This window comes from Callospermophilus lateralis, chromosome 13 (assembly GCF_048772815.1).
Source record: "Callospermophilus lateralis isolate mCalLat2 chromosome 13, mCalLat2.hap1, whole genome shotgun sequence".
Taxonomy (NCBI): Eukaryota; Metazoa; Chordata; class Mammalia; order Rodentia; family Sciuridae; genus Callospermophilus; species Callospermophilus lateralis.
The window spans coordinates 103,147,548-103,163,858 of record NC_135317.1 but is presented as its reverse complement, the minus strand read 5'-3'; the positions used below and the strand labels follow the sequence as shown (position 1 = coordinate 103,163,858).

General features: G+C 48.0%; 1 long non-coding RNA gene across 1 annotated transcript; it reads right to left on the bottom strand.

Moving 5' to 3' along the window:
• Window positions 1-8,411: 8,411 nt before the first annotated feature.
• Window positions 8,412-13,125, bottom strand: LOC143379218 (uncharacterized). Its single transcript, XR_013154495.1, has 4 exons — window positions 12,996-13,125; window positions 9,097-9,941; window positions 8,864-8,966; window positions 8,412-8,783 (listed from the first exon to the last, which is right to left on the bottom strand). It is a non-coding gene; the product is annotated as an uncharacterized LOC143379218 (long non-coding RNA).
• Window positions 13,126-16,311: the final 3,186 nt, after the last annotated feature.

The window sequence follows — 16,311 nt, the reverse complement described above, 5'->3', positions numbered from 1 at the left end:
ATCTACCCAGCAAAGCTAAAGAGCAGGAAAAAACATCTCCAGAACACCAAGTGCGGTGTCTGAAAACCACGACTGGAGTCCTGACCCCATCACCAATGGCTTCACCTTGACTAAATCACTTGATGAGTTTCCGTTTCCTCTCCCCTAAGCTGGATGAACTCATAGCATTGCTACAAAAACTAAATGAGGAAATCCACGAGTGTTCTGCAGAACCTGTAATCACTGCTCACACAGGTTAGCCTATGAGCTAACCTGAGATATTCTGCTTCTCTTGCTGAGGATGAGACGGTTCACCTGCGTCCTTGGCTGGACAAGCACCCTTTGGTGACCCACTGCCTCCTCGTGGTCACACCTACGTCTTAGCTAAGACACCCACAGCATCTGTATACCCAGGAGTGTCCAGAGCCCTCGGGTGTCCTGCTCTCACCTTCTTCCTTCCCCCTCATCCTTCCAGCCTTTACATTCCTCCTCTCCATGGGCCTTTTCTTAAAATTGGTTCATAATAATCGTACCTATTTATGGGTACAGTGTGATAATTCAATACCTGTCCCATGTCAAACCGGGCAATTAGCCTTTCCACTTCATCAAACACCATTTCTTTGTGTTGCCCTTCCAACTCTTCTAGTTTCTCATAAAATACATTATAAGCAGCTGCATCCCATCGTCATGCCCCTGTGCTTGGAGGGCTGGGACACCTCCTGCCTGTTCTCTGGCTCTGCTGTCAAGTGCCCCTGCTCTCCCCCTCCTCTCCCAGCCTCTGTGACACTGTCCCACTCTCCACTTCCATAAGATCAGACTTTTTAGCTTCCTCATACCAGTGAGAACAGGCAGCATTTGTCTTTCTTCACGGGTCTTTTTAAAACTGCTCTCTGCTTCTCGTTGAAAGTAATTAGATATACAATTTTTAAAATTAAAACTGTACAGAAGAAGATTGACAAATTGTAGCTCTCCCTTCCTCCCAGGAGGAACCACTATACTTTTCTCCTTCCAGAAATCTCCCTGCATATGCGTAGGTGCAGCAGTCAAGTTTTTATGGTCAAAGGGATGCTCTTGTACATCAAAGGAGCACGGCAGTTCCCTGACTCATACGTGATACTTAAGGTTGTAAATTCTTAAGTTCTAAAATGCCTTTAAGTTTATCCCAGTTTAAACTGTTTTAAACCTAGTTCTGAAAGCCCTCAGGTTCAAATTAAGATTATTGTTATTCTATTTATACATCCATAATGTTGATATAAATATCACATCTCTAAATGTAATGTATGTGATCATCTCAGCCCCTTCTAATTTCCCACAGGCCGTCTTAGGAGCAGAGGCTGTGGAAGCCCTTGAGAAACTCCTGCAAACCTGAAAAATCAAACCTGTATGTGACCCATCAGGTTATCTTAAACATGTAACCATTACTTGTATATTGACATTTTTATATATTTCAAATTAAAATAATAAGTCTACTATAAAATATTTCGGAACATTTTAAATTAAAAACACAACTCAATGTATCTGATCATAGTGAAAACTTTTCAAACATCTTCAATAATTAACAAAACATACCACAAAAATGCCCCCACTTATTCTCAACTTAGTACAAAATGTCCACAGCAAGGTTTGCTTTACTTCATCATCCTACACTCACTGCCCCTGAGGCCTGTGTGTTGGCTTGGTCCCCAGCCTGGTGCTGCTATTGGGAGGTGGTGGGACTTCAGCAGGTGGAGCCTCGCAGGAGGTCTTAGGTTCACTGTGGGCACGCCCTGAAAGCCAATAGTTGGATCTCCGTCTTCTCCTTCACTTCCCAGCCGCGAGCTGATCAGTTTTGCTATGGTTTGTGCTCCCTGCCATGGCTGTGTGACACTCTCACCGAAGCCTGAACATAATGTAGGCAACTGATCATGGACTAGAACCTCTAAAACTGTGAGTCAAAATAAACCCTTCCTCTTTATAAGTTGCTTGTCTCAGGTATCTGTTATGGTAATGGAAAGCTGGCTAGCACACTTACTTATGCACCCTCCCAGAGTCGCAGCGTCCTCCATCAAACTAAAGGAGCTAATTGCCCTCCCAGGGGTTGCCGAGGTCACTCAGCGGACTCAGGGCTGAGATCTGGATGTGGATTCAGGTTTTGATCCAAAATTCTCAATAAGAACTAGGACCAGGGCTGGGCTAACCTTTCAAGACATGTCCACCCAGATCATGACAAAGTCAGAACACAGTGGGAAGGCATCCTGGAAGGGAGGGGCATGATCACAATCACGCCCTTAAAAGATCAGAGGGGCTGAGTTACTGGAAGGGAGTGGGCACACCTGAGGGCTGCTGCTGGCTTGTTCTGGTCCAAGAAAGTCAGCTGCACACGTCTCCCATGTCACTTCCAACACGGTGTGTAGGTGGCTAAGAAGGCCACTGTGCGAGGATTGGTACTAGGAAACTTGCAAACGCTAGTCAGACTTCCCCAGCACCTCCCCGGGGGGAGTCTCAGGCCACTGCTGGCTGGAAGGCCTGCAGCCCGGGAGAGAGGAGCATGGGCTGACGGCGGCTTCCGCAGGGGAGCGAAGGGGAGAGAATGGATTTGCAAGGCTATTTGAAGATGTAATCAGAAGGATTTGCTGAGTGATTAAAGATGAGGCGGGGTGGTTGGCAGAGGGCAGAGATAAGAATATCTCCCAGGTTTCGATGAGTCTGTAAATGTGGAATCTTTTAGGCAACAGTTTGAGTTTGGCTCTGAGACTGGGAATGTCCTGGGCTCATGCAGCGAGGGATCTGAAACCCACACACCACAGGTCTCAGGCAAGCAGGACCCGGCCTCAGCCCAGGACTTACCTGGCCACTGTCTTCTCAGCTCTAGACTCCCCAGCCTCAGGGCCTTCCCACAGCCATTCTCTCTGCCCAGAATGTTCTTAACACCACTTTCACTTTCGGCATGGTTGGCTTGTTTTCTCCACCAAGTCCCAGCTAATGGAGTGCTCTAATTGCTCCAACTATGGCTCCAGCCAACCTTGCCCACCAGAGCAGTGCCTAATTTACTTCTTCCCTGGAGTTTATCTCAACTTATAATCTTGTATGATCTGTCTTCCTGTTTGAGTTCTGTCTCCCACACTGGACCGTATGACTTTAAAAAAAATTTTAATTTCCTAGCATCTAAGGCAGTTTGCTGAATAAATTAATAAGCAAGAGGAGGAATGAACAGTCCTGTACCACCCTTCTGCAGTGTAGCCCTCTAAACACCTGTAATAAACATCTGTCCTTAGGACAACAGTCAAGACTGCAAGTAGCTCGTCTGCAGAACAGGGTGGTGACAGGCAGAGGCACGTCCAGACTTGAAGCCACTCAGCTGCCTGGGCTCCCTCACTTTCCCAGTCCAGATCCAGCTAAGGAACTGGGAAGTGCTCACCACGTAGGTGACAAGTGAAGAAAGACCTGTGTGATAAGTTTCTGTAGCAGCCACAGCTCACAAAAGGAGACTGACATTTTTCATGGATTCTTACATGACAGTACAGTAGAGAGATGAGACGCTAAAGGCCAACCTCTTAGAGCTAATAAGTATAAAACTGGTTGAAAGTCCAGGCCACCGGCCTCTGAATTCAGAGCCCAGTGTACTGTTTCCATTTACTCCCAGTAGCTTCATGTGCCCACCACGTGGCAAACAGGCAGGGACCCGACAGCAGGATGAAGCACAGTCCCTGGCCTCATGCAGCCACACAACTGCACAGATCAAACAGGTGGAGCTGCCCCTCCCCAACACAAGCTGGGCTGAGGGGCTTAGAGGAGAAGCAGGAGGCTGGGAGAGCAGGCAGGCAGCAGGGCAGGGCCAGCCTGAGGCCCCCAGGGAGGAGGCGACTGTTCACTGTGTCCCTCCTTAACCTTCACTCACAAGGCATTTCCGAACAAAGAGCCTCTTTTCTAATCAACAGCAAGATATGCAAATGTTTTACATTGTCACAGCAGAACTCTCCTGTTCTAATAGTGCTGGGCCAGCCTCCCGTCTCTGGCCCTTCTGTCATTTCCTTCCAACAGTGAACAACAAACTCGGCAGCACACACTTTTCAGAAATCCACAAATTAGAATCAGAGTCACTCATCGTAGCTGCCACTCCAGCAGCCCAGCCTCTGACCGCCCAAGCAGGTGCCCTCCGCTGGCCTCTGTGGTCCCGACTCCTCCTCGGAGCTGCTTCTGCCACGGCATCACTCTGAAGGCCCTGGTGGTGGCCTGTGGCCATAATCCTGCATCCCTCACAGAAGTCAGGAGGGAAGGAACAACAGAAGGAAAGAGGAAAGTGTGTGATGGGAAGTTAAAGACACCGGGCATTGCTGGAGGTGCCCCAGCCAGTGGACCCTGGACACAGCGGGCAGCACCATCTCTCCCCTGTCACCACCATCAAACACGTGGCTCGTGCCCCGTGAAGGAAATCTACCCTCCCCTGGGTGAGAAGCCGAGATCTGTCCGATCTCAATTCCACTCTGTCTGAGGATGACACTGGAGTCAGTCGCGTCTGCCGAGAAGCTTCAAGTACAACAGAATTTTCATCCTGGTGAAAACACTTACTTTTTTTCTTTTCGTGACACTGGGGATTGAACCCAGGGTCTCGTCCAATGAGTTATATATCTAATCCTTCTCTTTTTTTTTTTTTTTCTTTTTATTTTGACACACAGTCTTACTAAGTTGCAGAGGAAGGCTTCAAACCTGTAATTCTCCTGTCTCGGCCTCAGAGTCACTGAGATTATAGGTGTGCACCACCACGCCTGGCTCAGATTTATGTTTGAACAAACACTGTCTTCGGATGCAATCTGCAGACATTATGAAATGTGGCATTCTAAATCCCTCTTTAAAATTATTAATGCAGCCGCAAATGGTGGTGAATGCCTATAATCCCAGCAATTTGGGAGACCAAGGTAAGCCATTACAAACTGGGGGACCAGACTGGGCAACTCAGTGAGATCCTGTTTCAAAATAAAAAACAAAAAATGCTGGGAATGTAGCTCAGTTGTAGAGCACCCTGGATTCAATACCCAGTGTTACAAAATATTAATAATAATAGTAATAATTAATGCAATCTGTCAGGTATAAAATCCATCAAAGCAAACTATAGGGCTTTTTTAGTATAATGTAATGCCTAAATTACTAATCCAATAGCATTACTAAATTTTAAGTAATTTCATCACAAATATCCCACCCTGATTATAAAGAGTAAATAACAAAGCTGGGAATAAAAGCTACTCCCTACCGGGGATTGCTGCTGACTCCTAGGGCACTGGTCAGAGCAGAGGTCACCTCCTCTCCTTACCTTCCACCCAAGCGAAACCCGCCCAGAGCCCTAAACCACGGGCTCCTCACCCCAGCCTGGCCTCGCCTCCTCCCACCTGCCTCCCCCAGGGCTTTCCTTCCTACCTGCTCCCTTCGGTTGCCTGCTTTCCTCCCCATCTTCTCTACTCTCTCCTCTTTTCCCACTCTTTGCCTTATTCTCATTTCCTCCCCCTTTCGCCATTAAAAGGCTATAAAATAAGCACAAAGATAATTTGTTATGACTTGCTCAGAGAACACTCGATTTTCATCTAAGCCTGGGTGCTTTGAACATTTTCTATCTTTCACTTCAAAATAAAGTCCACTTTCAAGTGTGAGGGTGTACAAGGATGTGTGTGGGGGGGTGTGCAAGGATGTGTGTGTGGGGGGGGTGTACAAGGATGTGTGTGGGGGGGTGTGCAAGGATGTGTGTGTGGGGGGGGGTGTACAAGGATGTGTGTGTGTGGGGTGTACAAGGATGTGTGTGTGTGGGGGGGTGTACAAGGATGTGTGTGTGTGGGGGGGTGTACAAGGATGTGTGTGTGGGGGTGTACAAGGATGTGTGTGTGTGGGGGTGTACAAGGATGTGTGTGTGTGGGGGGGGTGTACAAGGATGTGTGTGGGGGGGGTGTACAAGGATGTGTGGGGGGGTGTACAAGGATGTGTGTGGGGGGGGTGTACAAGGATGTGTGTGTGTGGGGGGGGTGTACAAGGATGTGTGTGTGGGGGGGTGTACAAGGATGTGTGTGTGGGGGGGGTGTACAAGGATGTGTGTGGGGGGGGTGTACAAGGATGTGTGTGGGGGGGTGTACAAGGATGTGTGTGTGGGGGGGTGTACAAGGATGTGTGTGTGTGGGGGTGTACAAGGATGTGTGTGTGTGGGGGGGGTGTACAAGGATGTGTGTGGGGGGGGTGTACAAGGATGTGTGGGGGGGTGTACAAGGATGTGTGTGGGGGGGGTGTACAAGGATGTGTGTGTGGGGGGGGGGTGTACAAGGATGTGTGTGTGGGGGGGTGTACAAGGATGTGTGTGTGGGGGGGGTGTACAAGGATGTGTGTGGGGGGGGTGTACAAGGATGTGTGTGGGGGGGTGTACAAGGATGTGTGTGTGGGGGGGTGTACAAGGATGTGTGTGGGGGGGGTGTACAAGGATGTGTGTGTGGGGGGGTGTACAAGGATGTGTGTGTGGGGGGGTGTACAAGGATGTGTGTGTGTGGGGGGTGTACAAGGATGTGTGTGTGGGGGGGTGTACAAGGATGTGTGTGTGGGGGGGGGTGTACAAGGATGTGTGTGTGTGGGGGGTATACAAGGATGTGTGTGTGGGGGGGGTGTACAAGGATGTGTGTGTGGGGGGGTGTACAAGGATGTGTGTGGGGGGGTGTACAAGGATGTGTGGGGGGGGTGTACAAGGATGTGTGTGGGGGGGTGTACAAGGATGTGTGTGTGGGGGGGTGTACAAGGATGTGTGTGTGTGGGGGGTGTACAAGGATGTGTGTGTGGGGGGGTGTACAAGGATGTGTGTGTGGGGGGGGTGTACAAGGATGTGTGTGTGGGGGGGGTGTACAAGGATGTGTGTGTGGGGGGGTGTACAAGGATGTGTGTGTGGGGGGGTGTACAAGGATGTGTGTGTGGGGGGGTGTACAAGGATGTGTGTGTGGGGGGGGTGTACAAGGATGTGTGTGTGGGGGGGGTGTACAAGGATGTGTGTGTGGGGGGGTGTACAAGGATGTGTGTGTGGGGGGGGTGTACAAGGATGTGTGTGGGGGGGGGTGTACAAGGATGTGTGTGTGGGGGGGTGTACAAGGATGTGTGTGGGGGGGTGTACAAGGATGTGTGTGTGTGTGGGGGTGTACAAGGATGTGTGTGTGGGGGGGTGTACAAGGATGTGTGTGGGGGGGTGTACAAGGATGTGTGTGGGGGGGGTGTACAAGGATGTGTGTGGGGGGGTGTACAAGGATGTGTGTGTGGGGGGGTGTACAAGGATGTGTGTGTGGGGGGGGTGTACAAGGATGTGTGTGTGTGGGGGGGTGTACAAGGATGTGTGTGTGTGTGGGGGTGTACAAGGATGTGTGTGTGGGGGGGGGTGTACAAGGATGTGTGGGGGGGTGTACAAGGATGTGTGTGTGGGGGGGGTGTACAAGGATGTGTGTGTGTGGGGGGGGTGTACAAGGATGTGTGTGTGGGGGGGTTACAAGGATGTGTGTGGGGGGGTGTACAAGGATGTGTGTGGGGGGGTGTACAAGGATGTGTGTGTCGGGGGGGTGTACAAGGATGTGTGTGTGTGGGGGGTGTACAAGGATGTGTGTGGGGGGGGTGTACAAGGATGTGTGTGTGGGGGGGTGTACAAGGATGTGTGTGTGGGGGGGTGTACAAGGATGTGTGTGTGGGGGGGTGTACAAGGATGTGTGTGTGGGGGGGTGTACAAGGATGTGTGTGGGGGGGTGTACAAGGATGTGTGTGTGTGGGGGGGTGTACAAGGATGTGTGTGTGTGGGGGGGTGTACAAGGATGTGTGTGTGGGGGGGGTGTACAAGGATGTGTGTGTGGGGGGGTGTACAAGGATGTGTGTGTGTGGGGGGGTGTACAAGGATGTGTGTGGGGGGGTGTACAAGGATGTGTGTGTGTGGGGGGGTGTACAAGGATGTGTGTGTGGGGGGGGTGTACAAGGATGTGTGTGTGTGGGGGGGGTGTACAAGGATGTGTGTGTGTGGGGGGGGTGTACAAGGATGTGTGTGGGGGGGTGTACAAGGATGTGTGTGTGGGGGGGGTATACAAGGATGTGTGTGGGGGGGTGTACAAGGATGTGTGTGTGGGGGGGGTGTACAGTGTACAAGGATGTGTGTGTGGGGGGGGTGTACAAGGATGTGTGTGTGTGGGGGGTGTACAAGGATGTGTGTGGGGGGGGTGTACAAGGATGTGTGTGGGGGGTGTACAAGGATGTGTGTGTGGGGGGGGTGTACAAGGATGTGTGTGTGTGGGGGGGGTGTACAAGGATGTGTGTGTGCCTGCGTTGTTCATGATGTTCTCCCAGAGATGAGTGAGTGAATCTTGAAAGAGTCCCTGCTCTGGGATCGTATTACTTTGAACAAAACCTCTCAAATATACTTAAACTGAACTTGTGTATAAAGATTCTGCTCCTTCAGCCAGAAAGACATCTTCCCAGAGCCTGCGACCCACACCAAACTGCACCCGCCAGGAGCTCAGCCTCCGGGGCCATCACTTGGACCGAGGCCCTCCCCAGGAACTTCCGCTCTGCGCAGAGTGCCCGAAGCACTGTTCCCCACACAAGCCGTCCCTGCCCAGGACTCCGGCTGCTCTTCCCTGCCGAAGTGCCCTTTGCCCCCCTTCTCCAAGCCCTGCCGGCCGGGCAGTAACGAGCCCAGGTCCTCTTCCTTCTCGGGGCCTTCTCCCACTTTCCAGCCTCGGGATTGGGCCCCCACAGCTCACATATACTTGCATGTCCTTACTCTGCATTTTCTGTGCATACCCAGGAGGTTTTCTTCATCACCAGATTTCCAGTTCCTGAAGTATGTCAGTCAGCTTTCCATCACTATAGCAATGGGCCTGAGGTCATTATAAAGAGAGGGCTTGTTTTGACCCACCTATATGGAGGTTCCCATCCATGGTCAATTAGCCCTGTTGCTGGTGAGCCTACGGTGAGGTAGCCCATGGTGGCAGGAGTCCACGGAGGAGAAAATCATTCACCTCATGGCCACAAAGAGAGGAAAGAAAGAAGCCGGGATCCCACAATGTCCTGCAGGACACACCCCCAAAGTCCTAAAGACCTCCCTCTAAGCCCACCCCGTAAATTCTACCATCTCCCCATAGCCCCCACCTTGGGTTCCCGGGCTTCTGGAGAATATTTAAGATCCAAACTGGAGCCAGGCACTGTGGTGCACACCTGTAATCCCAGCAAATTGGGAGGCTGAGGCAGGAGGATCACAAATTCAAGACTAGCCTCAGCAACTTAGCAAGACCCTGTCTCAAAATAAAAATAAAAGAGGAGTGGGGATGTGTCCCAATAGTTAAACACACCTGGTACAAACCCTGGTACACACACACACACACACAAAAAAAAAAAAATCCAATCTAGAGCAAGGAGTCACCATTTCTACCTCTTCTGTTAGCTGTTTATCCATGAAGGTACTGAACACTAAGAGCTCAATAAACATTTTCCAAGAGGAATGAACAGGCACAAAAGATGTAGTTTTTTCCCTGAACAGGACAGTGTGACAAGACAAAATATCTTGGCCAATTGTATTCCTGGCTACAGAAATCTCCTACAACTAGTAAATGAACTGGTGAAGTGGCAGGATAAATGTTAGGTCAATACACAAAATTCAATCATATTCCTACAGACCAGCAATACAGAGTTAACACTTGAATTAAAAAAAAAGCTACCATTTATAATAGCACCAAAAATAAGAGAAGTACTTAGGTCTAAAAATAATAAAATATGACAGTCTGTCTACTGAATACAAAATGTTGAGAAAATAAATCAAAGAAGAGCTAAGAAAATAGAGATCAACAGTACCCACAGATTAGAAGATTCAAAATTGACAAGATGTCAGTTCTCTCTGACCCAATCTAGACTCGATGCAATTTCAATCAAAATTCCAGCAGGGTGTTGTATAGATTCAGACAAGCCGATTCAAAAATTTTTAAGAAAAGCCAAATAAACTAGAATAATCAAAAAAAAAAGGAGAAGAAAACATGTTATAAGTCTCATATTACCTTATTTTAAGACTTGTAGAATTCAAGACAGTGTGATAGTGTAGTGGCAAAGAGAAATACAGGTCCATGAAATAGAAATGAGAGTCCAAAACGAAATCCTCTCATTTATGGTCAATTAATTTTTTAATAAGGTGCAAAAGAAATTCAACAGAGAAATTATAGTATTTTTGACAAATGGTTCTAGAACGTTTGGATGTTCAAATGCAAATAAACGCATGGATGGATGGATTGAAACACAGGTAGGTAGGCAGGTACCAAGGTAGGTAAGTAGGTACATATATAAGTCTGACTTATACTTTAGAAAACCTTGTACAAAATTAACTTAAAATGGATCATATCACTAAAAATAAAATCTAAAGAAAAAAATAACCCTAGAAAAACAGAGCCCTTCTGTGTCTAAGATGTCTTCCTTCCCACCCACCCCGCAAAAACCCTGTAACCACCTCACTGGGGCAGAAAGAGGATGCCCACCGTCCTGGGAACCTACCCACGCCTCCTTACACACTAGACCCATCCCCAGATAGGGTCAAATTTCAGTGGGATTCAGTGGCAGGAAGTGGCCGTGGGTCTCAGCCCAGGTCCCCAGATCTGCGGCCTCTTCCAGGGAGTCCCTGTGCGCTCTGCAGTTGGAGTCTGGGCCGAGGCAAACTCCCAGTCCTGCTGTCAAGCAGCCAGAGGCATGCCCCGCCTCTCCTGGGCCTTGTTTTCGACGGTCATTTCCCCCTTTGGTCCAGTTTCTGGCTCCAATTTAGGACTCAAAATACAAATCACAAACACAACTCCCAGCTTGGAAAGGAACATGGAGAAGTCATATTGTTTGCTCTCACAGAATATGTCCAGCTCACCGCAATGCCCGGCCTGGCTTCCTAGTTTTTATCCACTGCTATCAGTAAATATTTATTAAGTAACCACAGCAGAACGGGTTGGGCAAGTGAAACAGATCCTGTGCTATGCAGCCAGGAGAAAATGCAAAGCCAAAGTGGTGCTCTCTAGTCCCCTCTAGATCCACAACAAAGGCATGCTTCTATCTTTTTACAGATTGTCCTTATTGGAGCCATTCCAAACTACCTTGGGGGTGTCACATCTGGGTGGAACTGAGTTTTTTCCAACCCCATATGGACAATGTAGCTGGGCAGAGAGTCCTCTCAAAATGAAATTGTCTCCTGGGGAAGCGGGAATTGTCCTTAGCTGAGAGAGGGAACAGGTAGATGGTGAAAGAGCAGAGGGCCAGAGCGTGGGGCCAATGCTCTGCTCCGGCATTATGCAGAAGTGCAGCTTGGCTGTAAAATTACTGCAAACCCAGAGCTTTCTGATTTGAGTTAGTTGAGTCTTAATAAACAAAAACGATTTTTATTACATACCTGAACAGTGTAAAAGAGAGAAAGGAATGGGAAAGAAGAAATGTTTGGGAAAAAGGGAAAGACATATGTACCTACTTACCTTACCTTCTCATCCTTATGAGAAAACAGAGCTGAGGGGAAAGATTGCTTCACTCTACGCTCTGCCTGCCTCACATCTGTGCCCCGTGCACAAAGGCAATGCTTGCTGAACGAAGGAACGAGTGAGTTAGCAGGAAGAGATAAGGCACATACAAATAATTTAACGTTGTAAATAGTCTTAAATATCAAATAAGTCCAACTGTTTAAATACTGATGGAGTCTACAAGTATAACACTCCTCCTCAGCTCCCTGAAGAGAGGAGGCACCTTCAGTTGTTAATCCCATTAGAGATGCTGGCTGTGAACCTGACACCTGTCCTACCCAGCTCCCTCTCTGACCAGGTGCTGATTCCAGAGACAGGACCATGCAAGGGGGCAAAATCAGCAGGCACCCACAGGCCCGCACCCAAGTTTCCCCTTTCAGAACTCATGGCTTGGCTCTCAACTAACACGAGATGGAAATGAGGTCGGGGTGCTTAATGACGAGAACTGACTATGTACCTCAGTGGGCACACAAAAGTAAAAACCAACAGTAAAATGATTAAATTCTGAGCTTCCAATGCATCTATCAATATTTCACAAAGGGTTTTGATTGTTGATTGCAAAATTCACCTAAGTGCCCAGGAGACTCTTGGGAAGGAGTGACCGATGGCACGGGTAAACACTCTGCTTACATAACCCTAACTGTTTAGCCCTCTGTAGGGAAAGGACTTAGTCTAGAGACACTTGGGCTCTGTAGCTAAGGATTAGACATACTCACACTCCTTAGAACAGAGATCCCCTCTTTCCACAGCTACATTCCAGTCATTTGCTAGAGATGACTCAGTGCTCAGAACCTGGAGGGGAAGAGATCTGAGAGAGGCTCCGTCTGCCAGATGCACCATTTCTCCGACCCACGATTACCACCCCCCTGAAGTACCACCGGTACAGTTAGGAAGCTAGAACCATGTCATCGCAGCTGGCGGGGCACAGAGGCAGTCCTGACAAGTGCAGACTTGCCCACAGTCACCAGGCCTGTGTTTCCTTTGAGAGACTTCCATTTACGAGTTAATTTAATATCACTTCGCAATTTTAGTTTTTGAAAAGGTGGTGTCAAAAGAGACTGCTTAAGAATACGGAGCATGGGGCCAGCAAGGCTGTCTCGGCCAACACTCCCTCTGCGGAGCACACAGTGACTCCCTGAGGCGGGGAACCTGGGGACCTGAGCCGGGCACCAGGTTAACTCAGGAACCTGCAGCCACTGGAACACAGTGGAGATGACCCTAATAATGGGCTCGTGAAAAAAGAGATGGGTAAGTTTTGAGGAGAATGGGCATCCTCTCTTTTGTGAGGCATCTGCTCCAGTGAGGTAGTTACTGGGTTCTGGAGGGGAAAGGAAAAGACTGTTCTCGAACACAGAAGAGCCAGCTCCCTGCACTGGCCAGGCTGACCCGGGGTTCAGGGTGCTCAGCCTCATTTGAGTCCAACCACATGTCCCCTGTTTTAGTCAGCTTTTTTACTGCTGGAACTAAAATACCCAACAGAACAATCGTAAAAGAGAAAAAGCTCATTTGAGCGCTCACGGTTTCAGAGGTCATAGTCCACTGAAGTGCGGCTCCACTCCTCGGGGCTCCAGGTGAGGCTGAACATCTCGATGGAGGAGTGTGGCAGAGAAAAACAGCTCATGTGGTGATCAGAAAACAGAGAGAGAGGTCTCCACTGCCAGATACAAAATCTATACCCCATAGCCCCACCACCAATGAACCCCTTCCCCCAGCCACACCCCACCTGCCTCCAGGTACCACTCAGTGAATCCCACCAGGGATTAATCTGATTAGGTCAAGGCTATAACCCGATCATTTCTCCTCCAAACCTTCTTGCCTTGTCTCACACGTGAGCTTTTGGAGAACACCTCACCCTCCAAACCATAACATCCCCACCTGGAGTTTTAGGGTTTCCTGCCTTCCTGAATCAACGGCCCTAACATTTCACATGAAAAAGTGTGAACGGCAAGGCTGTGAATTCAACGGATGTTGTAACTCTGTCACTGCTACAATTAAAATTGGCCTTTGAACTTAACAGTATTAGCCCTGTGGCTACAAGAAGTAAAAGATTATTTTAGGGCTGCCACGGCAGTTCAAGATTTGGACCAACAGTTTAAGGATCGGAGTCTTCAGCCTCATCTGTAAGCACTCCACCACGCTCGGCAATACCCACCCTGCACCGCTCCTGCCCTGACATCAAGTGCAGCAGCCCCCTGGGCCCCCACAGCACAGCTACAGCTAGCATTTCATCACAATCAACCAAGTGTGATCATTTGATTGTGGGGCCAGCGAATGTCAGGGATGACGGCCCTGGGTTGCCCATTAGCAAAGGCTCAGAGCAAAACAACCCCCAAAACAATATTTGAGAGTCTCTTTCTAGCACTACTCCTGGTCCCAACTTCTGTGTCAGTCAGGGTCCAGTCAAGAGACAGAAACCACACACTAACTGAAATAATGAAACTGGGACTGTAATGAACTGTTACCTTGGTTTTAAAAAAAAAAAAAAAGTGGTTAACTACTAAAAAAAATATATTGTATGGTGTAAAAAAAAAGGTGGCAATCAGACTACGGCTATCACTCCTAGGACTGAGGGGAAGATAAACAAGGAAGACATTGAGAAATGCAGAGAAGACCCACAACAGGCCATGATTCAGGCCTCTGAGAAGATGGTCAGCTGCTGCAGAAATATGCCACCCACCACTGCAGTGAAGGGAGACCTCTGGAAGACACCTGCTCACCAGGCCACTGCCAGGGCCAGCTGTGTGATGACCCATTCTGTCATGAACACAACAGGAAAAAGATAAGTTCTTTCTTCCCTCTCCAGCCTCAGGAATCCCTTCAATACCTTCCACTCCAGCTAACCCTACCGTAAGGCCAGACAGCAGGCAGACACACAGCTTGCAGGGCACGGCTCAGTATCCACAGAGCACGAAGAAAGGCAAATCTGGAGCTAAGAGGCAACAAACTAACAGCCCTGAGTGCAGAGGCGAGGAGTAGAGATGGAAACCCGAACAGCTACAAGACATGCTTTGAAGGCAGAATCACTGGAACTTGGTGTTGACTCCTGTGGGGCTTAGGAGAAACCAGGATGATGCTTCTTCTAAAGAGAAAGGGAAAATTGCTATGGATCAAATGAACTTGGGGTGGTTAAGGGTCACATTTTGAACATATTTCAAATGTCTGGGGCACATTCAGGTCAAGGTGTCAAATGGGCACTGGCCGGCCATACAGATGGTAAGCTTGTCTGAAGATGAAAATAGGCATCCTCAGCATAGAGGTGTACTTTAAAGTTACAGGATGAGATAACATCACCTGTACATAGGGAAGAGAGCCATGAGCCATCTACAGCTGTGCTCCTGGGGTTCCTGCCAATCCCCACTCTGTTACCTGGCTGTTAGGACTTTGCTTACTGTCTTATCTGGCCATCGTTCAGCTTCTGACCCTGTGCCCCAGCTGCCTTATTTATATTCCCCGAAAAGAAGCGAATCTAACAAGAAAATTTATAAAACTGTTTTTTAAAACTTAATCCCAACATTCTAACATGAATTTTTTGAGTTTTGCGGGTCCCCTACCACATGCATAAGAATTTTTACCTAATTATAACAGGGATTTTTATTCTCTATTTTGGGGAGACAAGAAAATTTGCAGTTGTGGCTGCAGGAAGGTAACCTTCTATGTTTAACAGGTTACAAATATTTATCAATAAAAAGCAGCCAAATCTTTGAGGGTTCACAATCTAGTAGGAAAGAGATATCATATCATAGTGCTATTCTTCAAAAGGTCATGGCCAATTCCTTCACCTTTTCTTCAATCTGTTCAAAGCAGTAAGGTCAGAAGAGAATGTGAATTATCCAAGCGTCACAGCCTCGGAAGATTCCTGCATCCTCTTCCTTCTTGTCCCTTGGGAGATAGTTCTAAGGATTTCAATGTTCTCTCCAACTCTTGAAGATGCTTGAAAACATTTGTATTTTTCTGGTATCAGCGCTTTCATCTCCCTTCGCCCAGCTCTCCCTTTCCCACATTCTGGTCTCCAGGAGTGCCTCTGCAACTCTCTTCCTTTCCTTCTTTTCCAAGCACTTTTCACTGACCCTTTACAGAGCACCTACCGTGGGTTACAGGTCAGAGGTTAAACTGAATTACCCACAAGGACCAAGCAGAACAGTGCTGTTCCAACTTTGTTTACATATCAAACATACAAGAACCACTCTACTTTTACCAAGAAATGTGCTGATCTAGTTTTTCTTGAAACAGACGGCTCTTGAGTCATTTTGCAGAATTTTGACACACATAGGGAGGCCAGAACTATTTCATTTTCCTTCTAATTCTACTATAACATCAGTAAGTAGTAGAGGACCTTCATCATAATAGCGAACACAAAACTCTAAGAAGGCCACTCTCCAGCGCAGTTTGCCAAGTGGAGCATGGGCCTGGTGTTGCTAGATCTTCTGACTTTTCAGGAGCCAGAAATCCAGGCATTTTTGTGAAAAATCATGTTGTTAAAATGTTAAAAGCTAATTTAAAAGAATTTTAAATGCTGCAAAGGCTAAAGCAACCAAGTTCACAGAATACAGAAGCATTGCCAGTATGCAGCTTCTGGTGCTATAAATTCTAACAAGTGTTTATTATATTTGCTTACTTTACAACACACAGTTATATAATTATGCCTTTGATAAAGATCAATTATCTGTGTCTGAGTTCATTTGTCCATATCTATGGTGTGTCCTGTTTTCTGGCCCATCTCCACAATATGCCATTAACAGTGCCTTAAGGTCAAACTACCCTTCTCTCCCAGTTCTTCATTCTCCCATACAAAAGGAGTGGAAATGTGGTGCTTTTAAAACCAAAGCTTAGAGAC